Source organism: Glycine soja, chromosome 14, assembly GCF_004193775.1.
Source record: "Glycine soja cultivar W05 chromosome 14, ASM419377v2, whole genome shotgun sequence".
NCBI lineage: Eukaryota > Viridiplantae > Streptophyta > Magnoliopsida > Fabales > Fabaceae > Glycine > Glycine soja.
Window position 1 is genome coordinate 18,372,921 of NC_041015.1, and position 8,068 is coordinate 18,380,988.

The 8,068-nt window shown below is 28.8% G+C and overlaps 1 long non-coding RNA gene across 1 annotated transcript; it reads right to left on the reverse strand.

The window, feature by feature from the left end:
- Window positions 1-6,758: 6,758 nt before the first annotated feature.
- LOC114384249 lies at window positions 6,759-7,771 on the reverse strand. Its single transcript, XR_003660633.1, has 2 exons — window positions 7,245-7,771; window positions 6,759-7,100 (listed from the first exon to the last, which is right to left on the reverse strand). It is a non-coding gene; the product is annotated as an uncharacterized LOC114384249 (long non-coding RNA).
- Window positions 7,772-8,068: the final 297 nt, after the last annotated feature.

Below are 8,068 nucleotides of genomic sequence, written 5' to 3' on the forward strand. Positions count from 1 at the left end.
TTTTTTTTCTTTATTGTGCTAGGCCCCTTGCGGTTAACCGACCACGGGTTTTTAATTTTCTTCTCTTTTACTTATGTTGCCTTTTGGGGGGACTTGCGCACGTGTTGTGGAATGAGTGGCTTGTGTGTGTGTCTATTGACTGTTACAGTACTTTGGTGTTCTTATTGGAGTACTTATTTTACTTCTCATGTCTAATACCTTTCTTGCTCGTCAATTAGTCAAAGAAAAAAGTTTGAACTAAAACATACTTTAGTCTTTTAGAATTTAATATATTTTTTAACTATTTTTTTATATTCTTTAGTGATATGTTGTTAGTTAAAATACGGATTTTTTTACCATTTGGGATATCATTTATTTAAAAAAATTATCAAATAGAACACATTTTGAATCAATTTCCATTCATAGGTAACTCATAAAAGTATTTATTATTTTATAAACAAGTTACACAAAGATTTACGAGTTTTATTTACAAAGTCGTAATTACTTTTATGACTTATTTTTATATATAAATTTAATTCAAAAAATACCCACATTTGCTAATTTAAAAAAAAATCCCCGAATGATGAAAAAACCTTAAAATATAATTTTATTTCTAAATATGCTTTTTATTATATCTGGTTTAGTTCTTTTTCTTATGAAAAATGAAAAATTGAATTAAGTCATTTATGTATAAAAAATAAGTTAAAATAGACTTTATGAAACAATGATCATTTATTTATTTATTTTGGGCCACAATTTTGAATTTCTTTTTATTATTTTGGAATGTGAATTTTGTTCCGTAGATTAAAACAATGTACCACAACTAATGTTTGAATAAAAAATGTCATTAAAATTGTAAAAATGCATGAAAAATAAGTTTTATGAAACAATTTTTGGCTACTAGAAATCATTTTATACTTATAATGAGATAACCAAGTATTTTTTAATAGTCTTTAACCATAAAAGATGAACTTCATTGAATAATTAAAAGTAACATGTTGCGGTCTTAGTAGCCATCACGTCATCATTTAAAAATAACACTTGGGATAAGAACTAATAGAATATCCGTGCAATTGCATGAGTCATTAATTTTATCTTATTTCAAAATGACTTATAAATATACTAATAATTGAACATAGACTATCCTTAAAAACCTTTATATATACTAAATCATTAATATAATGCACAACATTAGTTTCATAAATATATATATATATATATATATATATATATATATATATTCTAAATTTAATATAAAAACTAATTAAATTAAATTAAATGTAACTATTGAAATTGACATTACTTAAAATAAATTATTATTTTAATCTTTAATAGATAATTTATATTTCGTCAACACTTATGTGATGTGTTGTTATAGGTGTTTAGTATTATTTTTGTCTCAAGAAAATATGCCAAGTAACTAACTATTAAGTTTTATAATGTAGGTATTTTTTTCTCCTTAATTAACATAATCATGTACTATTATATATCTAATTATAGTAAACTATTTAGTTGTAAGAAATACTTAAAAGACTAATATTTTTATCCAATTATTTTGATCATTTTTTTATTAAGGATTTATAATGATATTATATGTCATAAGTATATTAAAAATAACAACATAAAATGAAGTTAATTTAAAAAATATTTTAATTTATAGAGAAAATTAGTAGTATAATATAATATTTTAGATGCACACGTGTTAACTATTAAAAAAAACCTTTATGGTTCATAATGTTCTTCAGAAAAATTGTCTCCCTAAATAATATTTGTAGTCTTTAGTATAATTAAAATTATTTTAGTTTATGATATTATTGAGGCTTTGCACTTGTGTGAAATATTGGAAAAATGAACTTTGATTGGTTGAACTTTTATTCTAAGACTAAAAACAGAATTCTAAAAAAGTTTAGACACTAAAATGTAGTTAATCTTTTTTAGAGTTTGAGTTAAAAGAAAAACATTACATTCTCTTCTATTTGTTAGTTGTGATTTTTATTTTCAATTGTACTATATTTAAACTTTTATCCTAATCCAGTAAAAAAAAAAAACTTTTATCTTAACCCAACCTTAAAGAGTTTAGTGAAAATAATATAAGAAATAAGTTGCAAAAGTGTGTAAAGAAAAACAAAACAAAATAAATTTTGTTTAAAGAATGCATTTTTTTTCAAATTGTCTATTTTTATTTATGAGAATAACATTCTCGAAGTTATAATGTTAAGTTGTGGGGTGATAGAGTCAAGATCGACAAACTCATTTAAGTTGTAGTTTTTGGGAGACAATCTAACGCCGGTTTCGCACTCATTGTTCTAATATAATAGCAGGCAATGAGTTTCATCTACGAACTCGGAGGTGTACTAGTGGGTTGGGAACATGGTGGGCTTGGATTGGGAATCCCGTGTCTATTAATTTTCTGTGTTTGCCTTTTCTTTTTCAATAAAAAAATATGGGTCAAGTTTTTTCATTTGAATTCACTTCATTTGTATATTCTTTTGGGTAAAAGATGATGTTGTCGAGAATGGAGGCTGTGAAGAAAAGTGGAGGAGGTTTTGGTAACCGGAAGTTGTTAAAGATATTGAAACCATAAACAAAGCTTTGTACTTGGATAGAAGTTCAATTGTAGTTTTTATCTGCTTGGATTGAACACCCGAAATGAGAGGTTCACTCTTTTGATGATGCTCCTTGTTGTGTACCGTAAGAGGTGTGACGGGGTTCTCGTGACCCAATTGGCCAAGGAGTTTTTCTCTCTATGCTTCACTTCTGATTGTGCTGGAGATGGATTTGGGGAAGCACCGTCTGGATCTGATGAGGTTGCTTCCACTCACTCTGGAGGAGCTTGAGGAGGAGAGTTTGACAATTCCTTAATTTTTCTTTTGCTTTTTTAATTAATTTTGATAGTGATGTAAGCGGCTCGATTTGAGTTGGGTTTCGTGAAATTCATGATTCAATATAATTAAATTTGAACGAGTTTGATTTGCATTGATTTTCTAAGAAAAAAATGAAAATCAATTCAAAACAACTCATTTGTTTATTCCTTTTTAAAAATGTAATATTTTTATAAGTTAAAATTTTTATTAAATAAATAAAACACAACGATTTCTTGTTAGATTTTTTATCAAAAAGAAAATTTTGTGATGTTGTCACACCCATTTCATTCTAGTGACTCCTATCTATTCATGGGAGATGAGAAATTAAACATACAATACTGTATAAGGAGTTTCAATAAAAGATAAATTTCAAACACTTTTTTGTATTGAAATATTTTTAGAAGGTCATTTGAAGTGGCTTTAATCAATAAAATCCTTATTGTTTGCATCTTGAAAGTTAAGCATACATTGATGGTTACTTAATTCAAATTGATATATCTATGTAATCAATATTTTATAATATTTGATTTTTTTCAAATTTAAAAATATATTAATATATATTATTATTATTATTAATTTAATACAAATTAACAGGTCAACGAGCAGAGTCAACAAGTTCACATGTTAAAACCTGTGGTCCAACCCAAAACTTAATAGATTTGATTGGTTTGGTTCAGGTTTGACATAAGTACAAGATTTCTCCAACCCAGACTATTTGAGTTGGTTTGCGTCAATTTAGGTTTGTGAGTGTCTCGGAGTCGCTTACACCCCTAAATTTTGACTTAATTTAATTAAATTAATCATATTTATGTTTTCAATAAGCTCATAAGCTCATCTTAAACGTGCCACATCATCTAATTGACCGTCGACGCCAATAACTCATAATAGTCAATGCATAAAAATTAACGAAGGGATCAAAATCGTAAAGTTTAAAAATTAGGAGACCTAAATCCAAACTTTGATAATTTTATAAGGAATAAAATGTATTTTAACATTTTTTTTCGCGGTGACTAATATGATGGAATGGGGAGACACCCCAATACTACCAAGAAAGACATCAATATTTTGATTTTTGCTTTGCTTACCGAGCATGATTACAATTAATGTTACCATAAAATACATTAAAAAAAATTATTTACTCATATTGAAGTTAAAACTAATTAAGTAAAAATAACTAGGCATGACAAATTCTATTAATTGTCTATGACACGGATAGAATAATATATTTGTACAAAAATAAAATTACATGTTAAAAAAAGTAATTCTATTGGATTAAATTGATTATAATATTGTTATTATGACAACAGAGATCATGTGTAAACTGTCAACCACCAGGGTTGGTCTATTGAGGGGCATGAAATAGTAGTATGCATAAGATCATGGATTCAAACAGCAATGTGATTATTTTTTAAAAAAAAGTGTAAAATATAATGTTATATATCAAGTTTATTATTCAATCTCATCCAACATGCATAATATGACAAGCATCATTATAATTCTTTTATTAATGAGAAGACACCCCCATACTACCATGAAAGACATTTTGATTTCCTTTGATGACGAGCATGATTACAATTAATGTTACCATAAATTACATTAAAAAATTATTTACTCATATAGAAGTTAAAACTCATGCATTAAGTAAAATAACTAAGCATGACGAATTCTATTAATATAGTCTGTTACATGGATAGAATAATATAAACAACACTTTTACAATTTTGTCTATCTTGTACGTTTTAACACAACTCATTAACGATTATTGTTTTGGGTGGTGGATAAGTTATTTCAAACAAATTAAACAACCAACATGGGAAGCGGTAGTTCTTGTTCTCACTCTACTAAGGGAAGTGGTATCTCTCATTCCCACTCTACTAAGAGAAGTGGTAATCCCCATTCTCATTCTAACCTCAAAATTCTTTTCATTGAGACAGAGAGAGAACTCATTGGCATAGATTTTAAGCAACTCCTACTCCACCCTGAATGGACTACAATACAAGATCCTATTGTTGTCCCCATCTATTTCAAAATAAACCTATTGAATTTTTTCAATGGAAAAAGTATTGTGGGAATGAAGCATATCACAGTGGATTCTAATGTCTATTTGATTGGAGGTGAAAGCTTAGGGTCTGGAGCCATTCCAAATAAAAGTTATGTGTCCAACCATCCAGACTCATATCTTGGTTCTTCTAATCGGGTATTACATTTATCATTCGAGAAAAATGCATTTAGCCTAAAGCGCACTTCGCGTATCAAGAGATTTCTATATGGGAAATGTTCTCCAATGGTAGAAAACATTGAAGGTAAAATTTTTGTGCTAGAGGGAAAGCCATATCTTCACGATCATCATCTTAATGGGCCTTTTGAAGTTTACGATCCAAATGAAGAATATCCTCAAATACTAAATAATCCTCCTCCTTATACAAGGTACCCTCAAGGCAAAATAGATGGTCATTTTGTTTTGGGTCACAAATTCATCGTGTTTGAGAAAAAAACTTGTGAGACAATAGATGGCTATTTCTATGATACTCGTACACATAGTGGTTGGGAAAAATTAGATCCGTATGTGATTTCTTTTTTTACGCAAATTGGCCTACCTATTAATGGAATATGTGTGCCATATTTCCCCCAACTTGAAGATTATAAACTTGAGCTCATTCTTGCTCGAAAAGGAATAGAAGAAGCTTATGCTTTGCTCATTAATGCATCATCCGGTGGACTCTTATATTATCAATCTCTCAGGGAGGTTTTCCAAAATCGTTTTCCCCTTACAGAAACGGGACAACGTGTCCATTTGAACAATGGGAGGAACTTCTTCTTCATGCTACCCAACAATCAAATTTGTGCTATTTGGGTTGCCTTTGATCATCATAAAACGCTTCGCCTTTTCACAACAATATTTGCTCTACGAGCGTGCTTCAATTTCAATGCCGAGCGTTTACTCCTCTGCCCTTCTCATCCAATAGAGAGGAGGTTCTTAGAAGTTTTTGATATTCATAATTGGGATTGTGTGGTGAAGAATAATGGAACATATTCAAATCATGTATTTGATGCATTTTTCTTTGAAAGGTGATAATCCAGATTAGTTTAGATATTTTGGAGATAATTATAAGGTTTTAGTTTAGTAATTTAGAACATTTTTAAATATATATTGGCGAATATTGTTTGAATAAATTTTTATTAGGGTATTTTTCTACCGAGTTATAAAAAATGTACAAGGTGCTTTATGTTATTTATATATTGCATATTAATTAAGAGATATACTGTATAGTATAGTTCCAATGATTCTTTTTCTTTAGGAAACAAATGTTTGTATTTAACTAGCTAAACAATAAGTCCGAAAAAACTATATAATCCAGATTGAGACAAAAAAGAAACTTGCATGAGTTGAGGTGCACAATTTTAGCGTCAAACACAAATTAGTAATATACATCTATAAATTTTGATTAATTAATTGTTGTATGTTGATAATCTCTTTCACTTGTTGATTTTTTTTATTTGTCCTATTTCATTTCTTAAACTATTAAATCAAAGATGAGGTGAAAAGGTTACATGCGTTTGATTATTAGTTATATTATATATAAATTTGATTAAATGTGATTTTTGGTTTTTTAAGTTTTATTATTTGTTTATTTATGTTTAAAAAATTTCATTTTAGTCCTTTTTATTTTTAAATAATTCTGTTTTGGTCTTCTGTAAATTTACCATTAACAATATTAGTGTTTCAAATTTTAAAATAATTAATTTAATATAATGTCAGTTAAAACCACCATAATATTTAAATTAATTATGTTATTATAAATATAATTAATCTTTTTCTATCAAATTTTTAAAAATTGTAAACCCGGATCTTCATCTTCCGCATCAAGCATCCAAGAGAAACAATACAAAGTCTCAACCTCTGGTAACAAAATCTAAAGAAAATACAAACCATTTCCACACCATATTCTGATACCATACATATAAAAAGTAAATCTCATACCAAAAAACACAAACATTTCTTGAATGCATGAAACTTTTAAGACCCGCTTTATGAATCCAATATTAATAGGAATTTGAAATGTCCCGAGCCTCTATAGAGAGTAATCCGTAAAAATCCTATAATCCTAGCTACCAACAGTTTGAATTTAAAATGCACCTTAAAGCAAAATTTCCAAATTGATTAAACCCATTGTGATGTTGCAGCATACTACTTCAGTAAAAGGAACCCCAATTCAGAATAACACGATACCCTTCAGCATCTCCTTTGCACACCACCTAATAAACAAAATCCAATCCCAATTTCACATATGATTGACCATCTGACAGCCACACTCACAGGACCATCGCACCAATGTGCATAGCTTATATAACAAATTAACAATGCCATTATAATTGAATGCAAATGTTTGAATTATGAACCTTACAAAATCTTCAGAACAAGCATCAAGACCCTGGAAATCAATAAAAATAAAAATAAAAAACAGTTTTCAAATAGCTTCAGAACAATTTTATTTGCAAGAAACACATGATCATCGATCGATCCATATCCAGATCTGTTCCTCACCTGAAGCCAATCCAAATGCAAATCAGCAAACACCGCGATACAAATCTGCTCCTTCAACAACGACTGCAAGCGTGCTCCTCCATGTCGATCCAGTTCAAGATATGCTCCTCGCCCAAAGCCAAGTGACCCTCCTCTTCTACTACTTGATCTGCTACATGGTTGGCAAAGTATGTTTCCCCGCAAAAACCTCGCAATCCAAAGTTATAATCTCTTTCATCAGTCCTGTTAAGTGTATTGTTATGGAGGAAGAAGGACCATCACCGGAAGGGGGATCAACGGTGGATTGTGTACACCGGCAGCTTGGGCAAGTCGGTGAAGGAGAATGTGGTTTTACCCACATTTTGGAAATCTAGGTTGGAGCCTTGGAGGAGATGACAATTATTTTTTTTATAATTTTTAAAATAAAATAAAAAGTGACAGATTTTAGTTTTCATTATATTAAATTATATTATATTAACTATTTGAAAATTGAAAACTCAACAAACAATTAAAGAAATGACCAAATATAATATATTTCAAAAACATAAAGTATGTAAATGAATTTTTGAAACTTAAATGAAAAAAAATACTAAAATATAGAGAACAAAAATTAATATATAGTCATAAATTTTTACTTAATAATGGGTTAATTACTTTTTGTATATTGTTTTTTCAAATCTCAGTTATATTCTATTCATGC